The 18,830-nt window shown below is 44.0% G+C and overlaps 1 long non-coding RNA gene across 7 annotated transcripts in view; it reads right to left on the bottom strand.

Moving 5' to 3' along the window:
* Positions 1 to 18,830, bottom strand: part of LOC144223187 (uncharacterized) — a 70,446-nt gene that overhangs the window by 35,068 nt on the left and 16,548 nt on the right. The window contains exons 3-4 of one of the 7 annotated variants that reach the window (XR_013332611.1): positions 9,277 to 9,916; positions 6,575 to 6,683 (exon numbers count right to left, since the gene is read on the bottom strand). The exons of 3 other annotated variants lie outside the window; for them this stretch is intronic. This is a non-coding gene — a long non-coding RNA (uncharacterized LOC144223187). Of the gene's footprint in view, positions 1 to 6,574; positions 6,684 to 8,984; positions 9,917 to 15,829; positions 16,005 to 18,830 lie in introns of those variants that run through there. 3 more of the 7 variants (XR_013332612.1, XR_013332609.1, XR_013332610.1) reach the window with 3 other exon arrangements.

Here is an 18,830-nt window from a genome sequence, read left to right on the forward strand (position 1 = left end):
CTGTGCAGGGTGTTTAGGGCCATACAGAAATCTTTAATTTTATGTAGTCAAACCTGTAAATCTTTTTTTTATGGCTTTTGAACTTTTCTTTCAAATAACTTCAGAGTCAGTTTAACAAGTTCTTTTAAATAAACTTCTGTGGTGTTGATCAGGATTGCATCAGATTTAGAGATTAATTGAAGAGAAATGAGCTGTTCACAGTCATGAGCACACACCCCCACCCCCACCTAGCCGGGAATAGAATGATTTTATCTACATTCAGATTCTTTCACGTCTTTTAATAATGTCTAGCACCTGTCTTCATTTAGGCCTGACGTACCTCGCTTGGTTTTTATAATTTGTCTCACAATCGTGAATACCATCTTTTTTCCACTCCAGTTTCTGCTAGCGGAGACCGGAGGCAGTGGAGGCCAGTGGTAAAGGCCAGGGACTTTGGTCACAGCTCCCTGGATTCGAAGCTCAGATCCTCTTGCACTCACCAGCTCTGTACGCTCAAGGTAAGTGAGCTCCCTTCTGAGCGTGTTTCCTCACTTGTGAAATGGGGGTGCTGGGTTTGTTGTTAGGATTAGATGAGATAATAACACCACATCTTTAGCACAGACTCTAGAACTGAGTTGCCCATCAAATGATAACAAAGACAATGATGGAACCCTTGATCCAGACACCTTCATTCTCATTAGTTTTGATTCTCTGGGATTTTCGAGGTGGACAATCATACCCGCTTCTGTTAGTGATGACCAATCTTTACCCGTACAATGTTTGCAGAGGTTGATTTTTTTTTTTATTGTCTAACTACACTGGCTGAGAGCCATACAGTGCTGATGGCAGCCGTGAGGGTCCACATCCATGCCTTGGTCCTTACTCTAATGTAAACACTTCTACTTTGTCTATGTAGCATGGCTATTGTATATTTCTCATAGATAGTCATCAAAATTTCTTGGCATAAAATTATTGATAATATTCTCTTATTACTTTTATTTCTGTTCTGTCTGTAGTTGTCCTTTTTTTCATTTCTAATATTAGTTTTGAGGTCCCTCTGTCACTACTGACAATGGTTTTTGTATTCCCTTAATCTCTTTGAGAACGAACCATTGACTCTGAGGGACTTTTTGTGTATTTATTTTCTGATCTTTATTATTTCCTTCTTTTTTTAAAAAATAGTTTATTGTCAAGTTGGTTTCCATATANTTTCCTTCTTTCTTGAGAGTTTGTTCTTCTGAAACTCTTAAGTTGGATTCTTAGCTCACTAATTCATCAATTTGATTTTCTTTTGTTTTGATTACATGACTTATTCTCTTCTGATTCCTTTATTAGTTTAAAATCATATATAGATACTTAAATACAGCCTGAAGTTAATAATGATTTCTACCTTGTCTAACTCTTCTATTTTAAATTTATTGTTTTGCTTTTAGTTTCATTTTTTAGCAAGAAGATTTACTTATCCATGTATTTACCAGTTTCTCTAATCATTATTCATTCTTTTTTCTTTCCTCTCTTCTTATTATGATATAATTCATGTGTCATACAATTCAACTATTTAAAGTGTATAATTCACTGGTTCTCAGCATATTCCCAGAGTTGTGCAATCCTCATGAGGATCAATTTTAGAATATTTCATTACCACAAAAAGAAATCTTATACATACTAGCAGTCATTTCCCCCAAACCTGTCAGCCCAAAGCGACCACTAATCTCCCTTCTATCTCTAGGTTTGGGTGTTCTAGACATTTTGTGTGAGTGGAATCATGCAGCATGCAGTCTTTTGTGACTGTCTTCCTTCACTACACATAATGTTTTTAAGGTCCATCTATGTCATATCATGTATCAGTTCCTCATTCCCTTTTCTCTCAAATAATACTCCATTGTACGGATAGACCACATTTTATTTATCCTTTCATCAGTCAATGGACACTGGGATGTTTCCATATTTTGGCTATTATAAAAAATGTTGCCATGCACTTTCATGTACAACTTTCTGTATGAACACAGCTTTTCAAGTTTCTCAGGTAGAGGAGAAGAATTGTTGGGTCATAGAGTAACTTTATATTTAATCTTTTTAGGAACCTCCAGACTGTTGTCCAACATGGTTACACCATTTTGTATCCCCACTAGCAGTGTATGAGAGTTCCAATTTCTCCACATCCTCACCAACTCGCTATTATTTATCTTGTTGGCAGTCATCTTTGTGGATATGAAGTGGTAGCTCACGGTGTCACTATGCATTCTTGCTTCACATTTCTTCCAGAAGTACATTATTTAAAGTACCGCCGAGGAAGGTCTGTTCACAGTATCCTCTTCCAGTTTTTGATGTCCAGATTGTTTTTATTTTGCCATGGCTCAGGTAGAACTTAGCTGGGTATGAAGGTTTACTTTGATTTATTCCACTGTGTTTCTGACTTCCATTATTGCTGTTGAGAAGTGTGCTATATATTATTCCTTTGAAGATCTCCTGGCTTCTCTCTGATTAATTTTTCTCTCCCTTTGGTTTCTGCAGTGTATCAAAATTCTCCAAGTATCGATTTATTTTAATTTATCATGCTTACTAGGATTTGTGCTGCCTACATCGAAGAAATCATATCTGCCACCAATTCTAGGAAATTCTCAGCCTTATTCCTTGTATTATCACCTCTACTTCATTGTCTCTGTTCTCTTACCAGAATTGCTACTACACATTGTTCATCTTTCTCATCTCTTAACCTCTCATTTAAAGCCTACACTTCTCTATATCACTTACGATGCCTTCAGGATAATTTCCTTGGGTTTTGTTTTTCTTCCAATTTACAAGTTCAGCTCTGTTTAACCTATGTTTAACCTGTCATTGAAATTTTTTATAGCAATGACTATATTTTCCTTTCCTAAGTGTTCTGTTTGGCTCTTTTCCAAATATGCCTGGACTTTTTTTTTTTTTTGCATTTTTTGTGCTTTTCTCGTGTCTTAATCCCTTTTTAATAGTTTTACTTACCTTTAACATGCATAAAATATTTTTTTTCTGCTAATTCCATGATCTAAATTCCTTGGGGGTCTAATTCAGCAATGGTTGTTTCCTGAATTAGTCACTCATTTTTTCCCCTCCTGTGTTTTGTAATGTAATGACCAAAGTTGAAAAAATTCACATGAAAAAAGTGGTCATAGTTGGGTAATACCTCTGGGGCCCCTGGAAAAATAAACCCCAAGAAAGACACTCTAATTGTGGAGTGTGAAGAGCTGACAAAGATAAGGCACCTTGCCCTTGATTCCTTCTTTTTGCTCACCTCCTATACTCAACTACTACCAAGACCTGAAGGAGCACTACACACTCGTTACTCATCTCCCTGCTTCTAGTCTGTCCCGTCTCCAGAGCATTCTGGACTCACAAGCAAAGAGATCTTTCCAAACTGTAGTTGCCTTGATCACAAATCTTTAGTGCCTTCCCTCTGCTCTTAATACAAAAGTCAAACTCTGTGCCTGGTGCCCCTGTATGCTCCTCCCTCTGCCCATCTTCCACCTACTTCCTCCCCTGCATCTCTCCCCGCCATTCACAAAGCCGCAGACACACTGGCTGCCTTTACCTTCCACACAGCCAACATGAGGAGGATCCCACTTGAGACAGACAAGCAGGGAGGAAGGGAGAGTAGAGAAATGAGCACATCTCCCTGACATCACAAGACCCTGGATCAAATCTTTCCTGAAGTTGCTTTATCCCTGGACTTTGCAATAATGTCTCAATTTTATTCTCTTGATTCCTCCCTTTCCAGCACACACTCTCACACAACCAGCCACTGTTTTGTAAGCTGGGGCCTTGATCCATAGGGAGCTGCTGTGTCACTTTATTAACCATATCCCAGACACTTTCGGAGAAATGTCACAGCCCAAAGCTGATGTTCCAGTTAAGCCATCTTTACAGAGACCTTGAGTCTATCCCAGGGTCCAGCGAAAGCTGAAGGAGAGCTACTCTTAATATGTCCTTGGAGAACTCACATTTCCCAATATTTAAGGTACAATCAAACACATTTCTGGAATTTAATGCGGCAACGGTTCTCTCACCTTGTTTATCATGCCTTTGGATAGGCCACATTTTTCTACTTCACGGTATCACTTTTAATTCATTCGGTGACATTTCACCAACACGAAGCACTCACCCTTCAGGATTCCATTCCGCATTATTTCATGTAACTACTCCACTGCCCCAAACAAGCAATGAGACCTTTTCTTTTTCGCGTTCTACCAAACATTCCGGCAACTTTTAAGTACTAGCTACATTCTCTTCATTCAAAACACGCCAAAACAAATCAGAGGAAACACTGAAGTCGCTCATATTTCGTAATAAAGAACTTCGAGACTACAAGATCGCTTACACACACACACACACACACACACACACACGACTGTGTTAAACTCGAGCATCAAGTGCTATAATCCCGCAATGTATGCGCCACGAACATCATCTCGGTTTTCCAGCCAGAGAGGGGAAAGTGAGGAAAAGAAAATAAACATCTACCGAGCAATTGCTCTGTGCAGAGCCTCGTCACACAAGGAGCTTAAATATGTCATCTGCTGTCATCATTTCAAAAAGCGAAGTGCCTTTGCCGAATCACACACACACGGTAGCTGCCGGCGGCAGGACACAAACCTGGTCTGCAGCCTTCTGTCTGCCGCAGCCTGTGTCTTCAGCCCGACACTCACGGAAGCCTCCTCCGTTCAAGGCCACAGCGCACTGAAAATGATTTATTCTTCGGGAGCTCATTACTGCCTTCTTTCCTTTATAGCTGCCCACAGACTTCTCTGACTTGTGTCACTGATTTTATAATTGGTACTGAGATTGGCACTTCATTATTTTCAAATGACAGAACAGCCAGCTCTTAAGACAATGTAGTTTGGGTAAAGTAAGCAGTTCTTAAAATTAAATTACTTATTAATAACAGGTCTTCCCATTAGAGCTCTTTAATACTGCAGCCTTGGGCATAGATCCTTATTATAGTTACATCTTCTGTAGGACGAAAGAATTTTTCTGGTGATGCTGCTACTATACCTCGTGTTAAACCCAAACATCTCCTTAGAGATATAGCACTCGTATAATGTAACCATGATCTAAGAGTGTGAGGATGGACCTTGAGATCCAAGTGACATTTATCAACTAAAAGGCAAATCACTCTTGGGGCACCTGGTGGCTCAGTCAGTTAAGCGTCTGACTTTGGCTCAGGTCATGATCTCGCAGTTCATGAGTTCATGTCCCATGTCCGGCTCCATGCTGACAGCTCAGAGCCTGGAGCCTGCTTCGGATTCTGGGTCTCTCTTTCTCTCTCTGCCCCTCCCCCACTCGTGCTCTGTCTCCCTCTCTCAAAAATAAATAAACACTTAAAAAAATTTTTTTAAAGGCAAATCACATGTATAGTGCCAATTGTCAGGCACTGTGTGCTTCACAAATATTAAGTCACTTATATCAGGAGGATTCTGGTTTCGGGACGTTATCTTAGGCGGCGTCCTTAGCTGCAAACAACAAAAATTATCCTGTAATAAGAGCTTATTGTGGAAATAGTGTTCTGGGCTGTGTGGGGAGGGCTGGGAAACTCAGCTGACGGTTGAGCCTCCTGGAAGCTGCCCAAAGCCACACCAAGAGCTGATGGGGGAGCGCTGCCCGTGTTCTCCCTCTCGTTTCTGCACACCCACCCCCTGGTGTCTCAGGGCCTCCTCTGTGCCAGGAGCTCAATCTCAGAAACCAGCACTGCTACCCTGCTGTTACCTCTTGAGAGAGGGCAAGGTGCAGGCATGAAGACCCACTGCGGGGCCCGTTTCCTGCCGCTGCTCCTTTCTAGCAGGTGTATCTGACTGGCAACACCCAGTCCCTTGCTTGTGCCCCAGCAGCAAAGTAGGCAGAGCACTTGAGTTTTGGTTTCTAAGCCTGAGAGCACCCCCCAACCGCCCTACAGAGAGCAGGCCTCTTCAATGATGAAGGACGGCCATGAACGTGACAGATGGCCCCTCCATGTGTCGGGACTCTGAGGCTGCCCTTCACGGAACTTCCAGGAAGCAGTCTGTTTCAGAGGAATGCGTGACTGTGGCATGATTTCATTTGTAATATCAATTAATTAAACTGTATTTAATTCCACCCTGTTTGGATCATTTGCTCAAGTATCTCTAAGCTCTAAAGGACCCCAGGGCTCAGACTTCCCTTTCTTTCCCCTACAGGCCCATCCCGAGCAAACTTAATCAGTCTCACGGCTTTCAACACCATCTCTATACCGATGACTCATAATTTATATCACCAGCCCCCATCCCTCCCTGGAACGCCAGCCTCATATTTGTAAATATCTCCTTGATGTCAAACTCAAAACATTCCAAACTAAAGTCCTGGGTTTTCTCCCCAAGTCAGCTCCCTCTCTCTCTGCAAAGGGCACTCCCTTCCTTCCAGATCTCAAGTCGGAAGCTACGGGGGCAGACTTGACTTCACTCTTTCACTCTCTCCCCGTATTTATCCAACAGGATCATTTATGGATTCTCCCCTCAAAGCGTATCCTAGATTGTCCCCCTCTCCCCACACCCCAGCCATCACCCAGCCCAAGTCACCACCCGCCCTCACCTGGATTACTGCCGTTGCTTCCTGCCCAATCGTCCTAGGAGGGCCGGCCACACAGGTGGGTGGGTGGGTGACCAGTGCAGTTGCTTGGGGTTTCACGCTCAGGGGTCCCATACTTGGAGTTCACTGCCCTGTGGAAGTGGCCTTGAAATTCTTAGTAAGTTTATATTGACTTTGTGTTTCCTAAGTGAAGTCCAATGAGACACAGCAGCATGCAACTGGGGTCTTGAACCTCACAGATAGTCTTTTCTCTTGCTGTTTTATGGGATAGGCTCTTCTTGGCTACCCTCCTCGTGACCACCATCCACACAGGGACAGGTCAGGAGAGACACCACAGGAGAAGGGATACGCTTTCTTTCCCTACTATTTGAATAAGACCTCTGCATTTTTATTTTACACTGGGCTCCCCCACATTGTCTAGCCGGTCCTGCTTCCTGCATCTTTCTTTACCTCATACCTCAGAGAGTCTCAGCCAGAGGGGTTCTTTTTTTCTTTTTTCAAGTTTATTTATTTATTTTGAGAGAGAAAGAGAGAGCACTCAGGTAAGGGACAGAGGGAAAGAGAGACAGAATCCTAAGCAGTCCCTGCACCATCGGTGCAGAGCCCAAGGCGGGGCTCGAACCCACGAACTGTGACATGAGACCTGAGCTGAGATCAAGAGTCAGACGCTGAAGCGACTAAGCCACCCAGGTGCCCCCAGAGTGGTTCTTTTAAATGTAAGTCAGATCTCATCTTTCATCTGCTCCAAACCCTTCGATACCTTCCGAACTCATTCAGAGCAAAAGTCAGCTTCCTTCTGGGGTCCCTGAAGCCCTGCTCCATCTGCACCTGCATGTCTCCAGTCTTAAACCCAACTTCCCCCCACCTTGCTCACTCAGACTTTCCCTTCCTTCCTCTGCAGAATCCTGTTGGCTTGCTCCTTTACCTCCCTCACGCCCACACGTCATCATCTCTGTGAGTCCCTCCTTCCCAGCCTCCTTTCGTAAACTAGCAGCTCCAGTCTACCCTATTCCCGATTCCCTTACCCTGCTTTCTTTTTCTGCACAATGCTCCTGACCATCTGGCATACTCTATTTCATTTTCTGTTTCTCTCACTAGAAGATACACTCCCTGAGGCCAGGCACTTTGTCTCTTTGTTCACTCCCACCCTAGCACCAAGAATGGCATCCAGCACATTCTGTAGAGGGAGGTGCTGGGAGGGAAGAGATCCAGATTGTGTGGAACCTGAAGCTTATCCTAGCTGGGAGAAGAGGAACTTCTTAGGAAAAAGATATAAAACTTCAAATATAAAAATTAAATATGGACCATTTCAGTGTCCACATCCTGGGTTAGATACTATACTATCAACATTTTGTAAGATGTTACCATGAGGATAACAGGTCAAGGAAACAGAATGTCTCTGCTGTATTTCTTACAACTCCGTGTGAATCTACAATGATCTCAACATTAAAAGCTTAATTAAAAATTAGATATGTAAATGAAGATTTATTTAGTGTGGGAAAAGACATCACAACAAATTAAAGTAATAAAAACCTGACAAATGCCACATGCATCACAACACCCGCAAAAATATTTCTATTAACTCCCTGGAAAACCTCCATAACAGTTTTCCCTACATTTTTGTCTCCATATCCTTTGATGGCCTCTTCATATAATAAAGCTGTGTAAGGGGCGCCTGGGTGGCTCAGCCGGCTGAGCATCCAACTTCGGCTCAGGTCATGATCTCGCAGTCCATGAGTTGTTCAAGCCCCGCGTTGGGCTCTGTATTGACAGCTCAGAGCCTGGAACCTGGGTCAGATTCTGTGTCTCCCTCTTCTCTCTCTCTCTCTCTCTCTGCCCTTCCCTCACTCGAACTTCATGTCTCTCTCTCAAACATAATCATCGAAAAAATTAAAAAATATATTAATGAATAAAGCTTCGTAAGGCACTAACTCCCTCATATCTGTGGTTTCGCTATTCTTGGTTTCACTTCATCAAACAGGTGATCCCCTTTCCGACATAGGGTCAGAAGCTCAAGAGTAGCCTAACGCTACTCTGTGGCCCAGCCATTCCCTGTGCACATATTGAGTCCCTCATACAACATTTGGTATCCAACAAAGACGTTTTCTAGATGGGCGTAGATTTGCAGGTAGAGGAAAATGCAAGAGGGTATGTGCCTCGGTATTGGCTGTTTTTCTTAGCAAACAATGGTTAATGGCTCCATGATGGGAAAACTTGCTAAATAAGTGTAAACAGAAGTGCAGGGGCCAAGCCGCAGGAGTCTGATCAGCAGGGATAGGAGGCATGTGGTTAAGTGCCCACACACGGGGCTGGAAATTCTCCCTAAGTATTTTGAAAATACAAAAGCACGAAGAGGACTCAGTTCCTGCTGAGCCTCCTCAACCGCCCTGATCTCATCCTATCAGGGGAAAAAAATGGGTCTGTGACAGCACTCAGGTCTGAAGGGTCATTATTCAGAGCTTGACTTCATGACAATAACCAGATACCAGTCCCAGAAGCATCTCCAGATTGTTGCTTGCACAGGATGGCTCTCATTTTTTTTTTCATTTGAACCAATTATTTAAGGCAAAACTATCCCTCATTAAAAACCGGTGGGCAACTCATAAACATCGAATACATTGCCCTGGGGTCCATTTTCAGGCTGTATTCTATGAAACTGCCAAATTACTTCCTCATCTAGTTATGGGGAAGACAAGTTTGCATTATTCTGTGTTTCACACACACCCAAGTGAAGCTCAAAGGCGTTGTTACAAGGCAGTCTTGCTTTTTGGATCGTTGCGGCTTCCGTGGGCTCGAGGAAATGGAGAGGACGGACCGGACGCACCAGATGGGCCTCAGACGCTGCAGATGCATGTCCTCCAAACCGGCCGGGGTAAGGTAGGCAGGAGGGCCCCGTCCAGCAGCGGCAACAGACCATTCCCTCTCCTTCCAGAGAGGGCCAGTCAGTTAACTAAAGCCTTGGCTCCCCTGAGAAGAGCAGACAAGATGAGAGTGAAGAAGCAAAGATTAAGAAGGAGACAGAGCCCCTGGGCTGCCAGGATCAGCAGACCTGAAGCAGAAAGAAACTGTTCTCTTTAGCCCCACTGTCTCCCGCTTCAAAACTGCATTAGCACAGCCCTTGGCTACATGATGAAGGGAATCTTTAGGCTGAGTGCCTTTCACTCAAATACCCCGTAACAATGAGCCAGGTCTTCAATTTCTCTATTTGTTTTCCAAATACCTGAACCTCTCCTTTCCAGAGAGGAAGAAAATAAGCAGAGCCAGGGCACCATTCCTTCCACTTCCATCACGTGCTCGTCTCAGGCTTTTCTATCAGGGAGCTGATTAGCCTGGGCAGCTTCCGGAAGTCACCCTCAGAGAAGGCCTGTTGGGAGGCATGGATGCCCTGTTAAGTCTCTGTGTCTTTTATTTCATGTCAGGTCAGAGCCGGAGCCCGTCATTCCTGCTGGGGGAGTGGAGAGTTAGCAAATGAACCACATGTATACAGTCCTGAAGGTCGTGCTTGTTGATTCTGGAAAAGTACCCCCCGCCCCCAACATACACAGAAGTTGCATACCAAATCTCGAGGACTTGCCTGTCACTGAGAAGGAAAAACCATGCACCATGAAATACAGGAATTCTCTTGTTTTCCGAATAGTTACTAAATGCCTGTGAGGTGCCGGGCACTGGAGATACAGAGATGTGGAAGTTACTGTCCCGGCCTTCAAGTTGCTTATGGTCTAGAAATTCAACATCCCAACCCATCGGCAGGCCATCCGCAAGTCCTCGCAATTTTACCTTCTAACTCTCTTTTCCTATCGCCCGCTTCTCTCTCACTCTTCCCCAGCAGCGTGGCCCCGGGCTGCACCATCTTCTCCTGCCTGAACTGTTAGCACATCCTCCTAACTGCTCCTCCTCCATGTACACTCTTATTCCTTCTAGTCCATTGTCCAAACCCAGAGAGACCTCTGCAAAGGTAAAGGCCACCTTACAATCTGTGAGGGGCTGTCCAATACCCAAACAATAAAAACAAAATGCCTTTAAAATGCCCATAAGGTCCTGGCTGCTCTGACCCCAGCCCACCTGCAGTCAACTGCAAAAAGTGGTCCCAATTCTCCACCCTTCCCTGTAGCCGTGGCTTTGCAATGAGAAGCCATCATTTCCTGAGGAAAGCCCTTACCAACCTCCTTGACGAGTTCATCTTTACATATTCCCACAGTATATGTGATAGGATAACAAAATGGGGAGAGCCCAGACTTCAAGGCCAGGCTGCGTGGGTTAGCACCGTAGGGGCCCCGCTTGCTAGTTTTGCATCCATGGAATGACAAGTAGTCTCTCTGTGCCTTGATTTCCTCACAAGGATCATGGTATTTCCTACCTTATAGCACTGTCTTGAGGACTGATTGGATTAGTGATGTACTTAGACTAGTGCTTGGCATGAGCCAGCTGCAATATAAGAATTAACTATTATTAGAGCATCGTGTACTTTTCTCTTAGAGCATATTATACTTTTATTTGTACGATTCTTTTATTAATGTCTATAGACCAGATTTTGGCAAACTTTTTCTGTGAGCCACCGGCTAGTAAATATTTTAAGCTTCGTGGGCCATATGGTCTCTGTCGTAACTACTTAATTCTACTGTGGTAGCACAAAAGCAGTCATAGACATGATATAAACAGGTGAGTATGGCTGTATACCAATAAAACCTTATTTTCAACAGGCAGTGGGCCGTATTTGGCCCACAGGTCGCAATCCTTGCTACAGGTTATCATGAGAACAGAGACAGTGCCTATTGTTTTCACTCCAAATTTCTTTACACTATCTTCACACCCAGTTTCAAAATACATTTGTTGTGTAAATTGTAGAAGTTTTGAATTCTAGACCAAAAACTCAAATATGAATCCATTTCTTTCTAGGCTTCAAATCAAAGTATGACTCCAGACCATAGTCCACTAGGCTGATGGGTATTCAGGGTTATGGTCCCATCCCTCCCAGATCACAAGAGAACTGAGGAAGATTCCACTGTGCCTAGAAAATGAGAGACGGACAACTCATCTTTAGACCATCCCGCTTTTCACTCTACCCTTGGTTGTCTATACCCATGGCTTTCGTTTGGGGTCCAGGATCCCTCTGTTCTCACGCTACACTCTGGTGAAAATCTCTGCGAAGCATAGAGGCCTGGTTCTTGGGGCCTGATGCTGAGGTCTTGTCACTTCCCCACTGCTCTGGAACCAAATGGGCTTCATCCCTGTCTCTGCATCTTGTTCTGGGTCTTGAAAAGAAGCCTCCACTTTGGATTCCCTACTGAACACCTAGGATAAGCTCTTGTGCAGTTTCAAAAAATAGGAAGGGCCGAAGCTTCTACTTAGTGCCTAGTAAAAATATGGGAAATAAGGAAAACAAAGCTTGGCTACTGCCTTGAAATGGAAAGTCAAGTGGAAAGCAAGGAAAATATAAGAGAAACATAAAGAAATAAATAATTTAACCAAACAAATATGCCAATAAGCTCTAAATGCTAACAAACCTGCATCCAGCATCATATAACCACTGATAATAGATGAGGGACGATGATGCAGGCAAGAAAAGGTCAAATGACTCAGGCCTTTACCACCCCTGTGCACATCCCCAAACTAAAATCAAGAATGGAAGTTCCCTTAATATTGGGTTATCTCAGCAAGATATCACCATATGGTATTTTTTTAATGTTTTATTTTTTAAAAAATTTTAAAATGTTTTTTTAACTTATTCCTGAGAGAGAGAGAAACAGCACGAGCAGGGGAGGGTCAGAAAGAGAGGGAGATACAGAATCTGAAGCAGGCTCCAGGCTTTGAGCTAGCTGTCAGCACAGAGCCTGATGCGGGACTCAAACCCACAAACCGTGAGATCATGACCTGAGCCAAAGTCGGACGCTTAACCAACTGAGCCACCCACGTGCCCCAGTGTTTTATTTATTTTTGAGAGAGAGACAGCATGAGGAGGGGAGGGTCAGAGAGAGAGGAAGACACAGAATCCGAAGACAGGCTCCAGGCTCTGAGCTAGCTGTCAGCACAAAGCCCGATGCAGGGTTCAAACCCACGAACCGTGAGATCATGACCTGAGCTGAAGTCAGACGCTTAAGCAACTGAGCTATCCAGGAGCCCCCACTGTACAATATTTAGAGTTTCCTTCACGGTATTCTTACAAGTACACTTCAGACTTCGAAGGAATAGAAAGTGTTACAATCTGTGATTTAAGGGGTTGCAAGGGAAAGCTAAAGATTGTGCACCTACTTACAAATCAGAGGACAAAAAATGGAAATTCAGGTTGGAATCAAAGGGACCAAGGTCAAAGGGACAATTTACACACACACACACACACACGCACACACACACACCCTTTTGTCACTTAGCTGAAACCCCCTTTTGCCTCATTAAGATACCAACTACTCACTCCTTTTACTTATCTACCTAACATCATTCAGGCAGAGTGCAAAGATCTGTGTAGATGCTCCCTTAATGGGCTTTCACTTAACCAACTGGTGAGATAACTCCCACTCTCCAAGTTCAACTCTCGGAGTTAAACAGACTGACACCCAACACCTTAAATGTTCAGATCTAGGATGGTTCTCTCTCGTATGCATAAACACTTCTGCCATCACCAGCTAATTATATGTTAATCAAGATATGTGGTTTTTATTTCCCAGCCTGTTTATGTATCTTGTAATGCAATTACATGATGTAATAAAACATTACAAAAGTTCATAAAAGATGTATAAAGAGTGTAAAAAACAGTGAATTATTTCTGTACACTCTAGAGTTGAATAATGCTGTAGAAAAAGAGTTGAAAAGAAGCTTGCTATTAAATTTGGTGTGGCTGAAAGAGAGTCATGGACTAAGTAAGAACAATCCTTCACTCTGGAAGATTAATATACTCAGACTGATTTCTAAGTATTATTCACTCTTGCTTCTACTTTAAAGAAACTGAACTAGAAAATACAGGCAATGTAAGATGAATTCAATGTACAACAAGAAACTCCAGTATAGAGAATCAAACTTAAAGATTCATGGTCCCCCATGAAGAGATTGGGAAAGGAATCCACACTTACTTGTTTTGAGTTAAAATAAAATGAATAGAAATTTCTGCTTCTGGCCAAGATGGATGAACAGGAACTTCAGGAACTTGCCATCAGAAAACTGAACAAAATACATGGGACAAAGGCTTTTTTCAGGACACTGGACATCAGGAAACCAAACGAAATCATCTCAAAGACACAAGGAACAAAATAGGTGCTCCCTGGCCTTGCCCCAGCTAATTGCCTTGTGAGAGATTCCAGACCACAGTCTGAGAAGAGTAACCCAGGCAGAGCCATGGATTGAGGAAATGGAGCTAAAAGTTCAGGGAGTCCAAGACGACAAAAATTTGCAGGTCAGAATTTGGAGAGGAGAGAGCTGCACTGAGAAAACTCTGAGGAACTGTGAAGAGCACCGCAAGAATTGAGCTGAGTACAGAGCAGTGCACACATGTATGGGCAAAGCCTAAGACTGGGGGAAAGCCACTGGAAAGAATCGAGTGCCTGTTTCTACCAGTTGGACTGGTTACCTTTGGCTTTTATAGTGGGAGGTGAAGCCAACGCTCACACAGAGGCCTTTCCCCCAATAGGACAGAGGTTTATTTGCTGGGCAGCTAAACAATGACAAATGTCCACTACAATAATTGACTATACATTGTTGTTGTTGTTTTTCAGTCTTCAAATCTAATCTTAATCTGCTGTCTCTTTTTATGGTCCACAGAAACTCTCTGACCAGGATTCAAACTCTTCTTTCTTTTTTTTTTTTAAGTTTCCTTTAATTTTTTTGAGAGAAAGAGAGCATGAGCAGGGGAGAAGCAGAGAGAGAGAGAGAGAGAGAGAATTCCAAGCAGGCTCCATACTGTCAGTGCAGAGCCTGATGCGGGGCTTGAACTCACAAACCATGAGATCATGAACTGAGCTAAAGTCAAGAGCGGACATTTAACTGACTGAGCCACCCATGCACCCCCAAACTCTTTTTTCTTGCCCACATATTTGATTTCTCTTTCTAAGATACTATTTTTTACTGCTCTGAAAATGCTATGTCTTACAATCAATGAAAATTATGGATTCACCCATGAAAAACTGACATCTTCTAAGCAATTAAAATTATCAACTTTTTTTTTTCTTAGAGAGGCATAAAAAGGATAGCTATTACACATGATGGCATCTTGCATTCGATGAAATCTGGCAACATCATTTCCCCCATCCTAAAACTTAGCACACTGAATTGTCTTTATCCCTCATTAGAGTGTAAACTCCACATGGGCCCTATTCTCGGTGGTATGCCTACTACCTAACTCAGTGCTTCAGCATATAAAGGATTCAAACATCACAGGAGTAAAAGACACAACAGAAGGAATACACTCAACGATATAGTAATAGTGATGTCTCAGGACAGATGGTAGCTACACTGTGCTGAACACAGATAGCGTAATGTATAAACTTGTTGAATCACTATGTTATACACCTGTAACTAATGTCCTATTGTATGTCAACTCTACTCAAATAAAAACAAACAACAAAAAGCAAAACAAAAAAGACATACATTTATTGAATACGTAACTTGGTAAATGAGAATGAAACTGCTAAGCAAATTTCTGTGTTCCGTGTTTAATGTTCCGTGAGTCTCTAAGGTTGAACCGCATCCAGAAAAGTGTGTTCTTTTAGTGTGCTCTGTCCCAGATGTCTGACTCATTCACCAACAATGACTGAACTCTAATTAGAGCCCAAGCATTGTGCTAAGAGCCTTATGTGAACTATCTCATTTGATGGTCACAACTGTCCTCAATGGTAACTGAGACTCAAGGAAGTTTAATAAATTACCAAAAGTCACACACACCTACAAGTTGAACACAAATGGTCTAACACGACAATTTATGCTCTTAACTTTTCTACTATTGTCAGACTGAATCCTATAGACTCTAAACAGACTTTCTTCACAGTTAAATGTAGCAGGAGTCCCACCTTGAGCCTAAGCTGTGTCCATCTTTGGATGCTGACATCTTCGGGAGGCTGGGTGGCTATGCCCATCAGGAGTTCTGTTCTATTTCACTGACAGGCAGTAGACTCCCTTCTCTGGCCATGTGTCCTTTCCAACCTCAGGAGAAGGCTGTACCAGATAGCTGAGTTACCCTTACCATCCGTCTAGCTCACAAATGCTGTAATTCTGCAAACACTGGTTTGTAAGTTCTGATAGCTTTGCGGGCAGCTCAGCCAGAACAGGTCCTATATAACAACAGCAAACTTACGTGGCAGTCGGACTCTGGACATCATGGTGGTAAAGCAACAGGGAAACCAAATGTACAATGCACGTGGAGACCATCGGGGTACACCAGCGGGTTCAGGCAGTGTGAGTAGGCTTCGCTTTCAGAAGTTAATGAGTGCCTCTTGCTGAGCGTGTTTTTGGTCAAGCTAATTGCACATCTGGGAAAATCATTAGAGAATGTACACTTCTTAGCTCCTATCCCTGCAGAGTGTTTACAGATGGATTTAGTAACCACAGGTAAAATAACACCAGGAGCAACATTTTCACAGCTTAGTGCCTGAGTAACATCTGGCTCAAACTTCCAATGTCTCTTTAACTTTTCTTACATGAATCCATTGCATTATTACTTTCTGAAGCTGGATGGGAAGCTGTTGTTCACTAGGTGGGTATCACAGACTCTCTGGGCTCTGGAGTTGACATAAGCTTCTCTCTATGCATTCACTTTACATTTAATAGCTAAGGTGCTTTCCAGGACTCTGTCCACATCCCTTTTGTGATATTCATCACTTGTCAGTCAAACTAGACCATTCCATGTACCAAACACACCCTTGGGCTTTCCTGCCTCATGGCTTTCCTTCTGCTCTGGCTCCTTCCTTACCTGTTATTTGTCTCTGCCCACCCAATCTTACCCACTTTTTAGAGCTGTAAAGCATTTGCTACTCCCCAAAATCATCCATACAATTAATGCAATTCTGATAAAAATCTTGAAAGTGTTTCTTATGGATCTTGATTCTGAAATTTAGAGGAAGAATATAAAATGCCAAGACCATTGTAAGGAAGAATGAGGTGCCAGAACGGCCAAACCAGATACAAAGACATCATCTAAAGCACATATAAACAGTGAGTGATTGGTTTATGACTAGATGAGCAAACAATGAAGAGAAAAGAAAGTCTAGAAACAGACTCATGCTTATATGGAAACTTGATACATGACAGAAATGGCACTACAGACCAAAGGACTTCTTGTTTTAATACATGATGGAGAAGTAAGGGATACAGATGTGTTGTTTCAAAGGGGACATGCACCCCAGTGTTTATAGCAGTGCTATCAACAATAGCAAAAGTATGGAAAGAGCCCAAATGTCCATTAACAGAAAAATGGAAAAAGAAGATGTGGTACACACACACACACACACACACACACACACACACAATGGAGTATTACTCAGCAATCAAAAAGAATGAAATCTTGCCATTTGCAACAACATGAGTGGAACGAGAGGGTATTATGCTAAGTGATGGAAATTTCTAGTACAGTCCTCCACACCTTGACCCAGCATCACACTTTCCCATGGCCCTGGATGATGATGATGAAGATGATGACGACAGTGATGATGGTGATAAGGGTGATGATGGTGATGATGATGATAAAGACTTTAGGAATGAACCTAGGAGGAGAAGCATAAGGGGTAGGACACAGGTCATAGTCCTATGTCCCTAGCACCCTATGTTTCTCTTTTTAAAAGTAACACATGTAGGGGTGCCTGGGTGGCTCAGTAGGCTAAGTGTCGGACTTCGGCTCAGTCATGATCTTGCAGTTTGTGAGTTCAAACCCCCCCGCCCCCAACTTTGGGCTCTGTGCTGACAACTGAGAGAATGGAGCCTGCTTTCCATTCTGTCTCTCTCTCTCTCCACCCCTCCCCCGCTCACACTCTGTCTCTCAAAAATAAATAAACGTTAAAAAAAATTTTAAAGCAACTTATACAATTGGTGATTTAGAAAATGAGCCCCCCAAGGAGCCCCAAAGGGTGGGAGAGAATAGCTATGCCTTCCTTCCCCCTAAGGGTTTCCTCAAAAAGCAGACCTAGAAATACCCACAGCCAGAGTGCTAAGAAATGTTCCACTTTGTTTTGGGATAAAGAAAGGAAGTGAGAACGAAGGACAGTGGAGCGCTGTCGGTGAAAGGTGGTCTCCGCCAGGCTTCCTGCGGGCAGGGAGAGACTCCGGCCGCCCCCGTGCACTGAGGAGGGGCGGGGCCTGGGAGCTGGGAGGGCCCCCCCGGGGGAGATGCACTCCACCCTGCACACACGCGGGCACCTGGGGACCGGCATTCAGGGCCGCCAGGTGCGCGGCGGACCCTGTGGCCAGGACCGGCCAGGCGCCCCGCGTAACGCAGCGTCCGGGCCTCGATGGCTCTGTGTATTTGCCCAGGACAGGACCACAAAATGTCCCCCATGAGACTTGGGTGTGAAGNCCGCCTCTGTGCACTGAGGAGGGGCGGGGCCTGGGAGCTGGGAGGGCCCCCCCGGGGGAGATGCACTCCACCCTGCACACACGCGGGCACCTGGGGACCGGCATTCAGGGCCGCCAGGTGCGCGGCGGACCCTGTGGCCAGGACCGGCCAGGCGCCCCGCGTAACGCAGCGTCCGGGCCTCGATGGCTCTGTGTATTTGCCCAGGACAGGACCACAAAATGTCCCCCATGAGACTTGGGTGTGAAGGAAGAAGAATACTGCGGGATCCACAGCGAGAAAGAGAGGGTGGGGGTAGAAATGGAAGGAAAAGAAAACTGATGTAAGACAGGGAGAAGCAGCACAGGGGGAGCAAATTAAAAGAGGAGAAAGGAGGGGCGCCGGGTGGCTCAGTCGTTGGAGCCTCTGCCTCTTGGTTTCGACTCAGGTCATGATCTCACCGTTTCATGAGTTCGAGCCCCACATCGGGCTCCAAGCTGACAGTGCGGGGCCTGCTTGGGATTCTCTGTCTCCCTCTCTCTCTCTGCCCCTCCCCATCTTGCACTGTCTCTGTCTCTCTAAAAATAGATAAACTTTAAAAAATTATTTTAAAAAGGAGAAAGGGAGGGAGACTAAATCTGGGGTTCAGGGAAGAGGGGAAAGTGGAGAGAATGCTAGAGAGACAGGCGGGTCTGTCCCTGTCCCCTGCTCTCAAAACTCTCATTCCACATCTTCATTCACAAAGGCGAAGGTGAGACATTGAAATGGGGCAGAATGACTGGCTCTTAGCAATTTCTTTATCTGAAGAGTCGCT

This window comes from Crocuta crocuta, unplaced genomic scaffold (genome assembly GCF_008692635.1).
Source record: "Crocuta crocuta isolate KB4526 unplaced genomic scaffold, BGI_CrCroc_1.0 scaffold31, whole genome shotgun sequence".
Taxonomy (NCBI): Eukaryota; Metazoa; Chordata; class Mammalia; order Carnivora; family Hyaenidae; genus Crocuta; species Crocuta crocuta.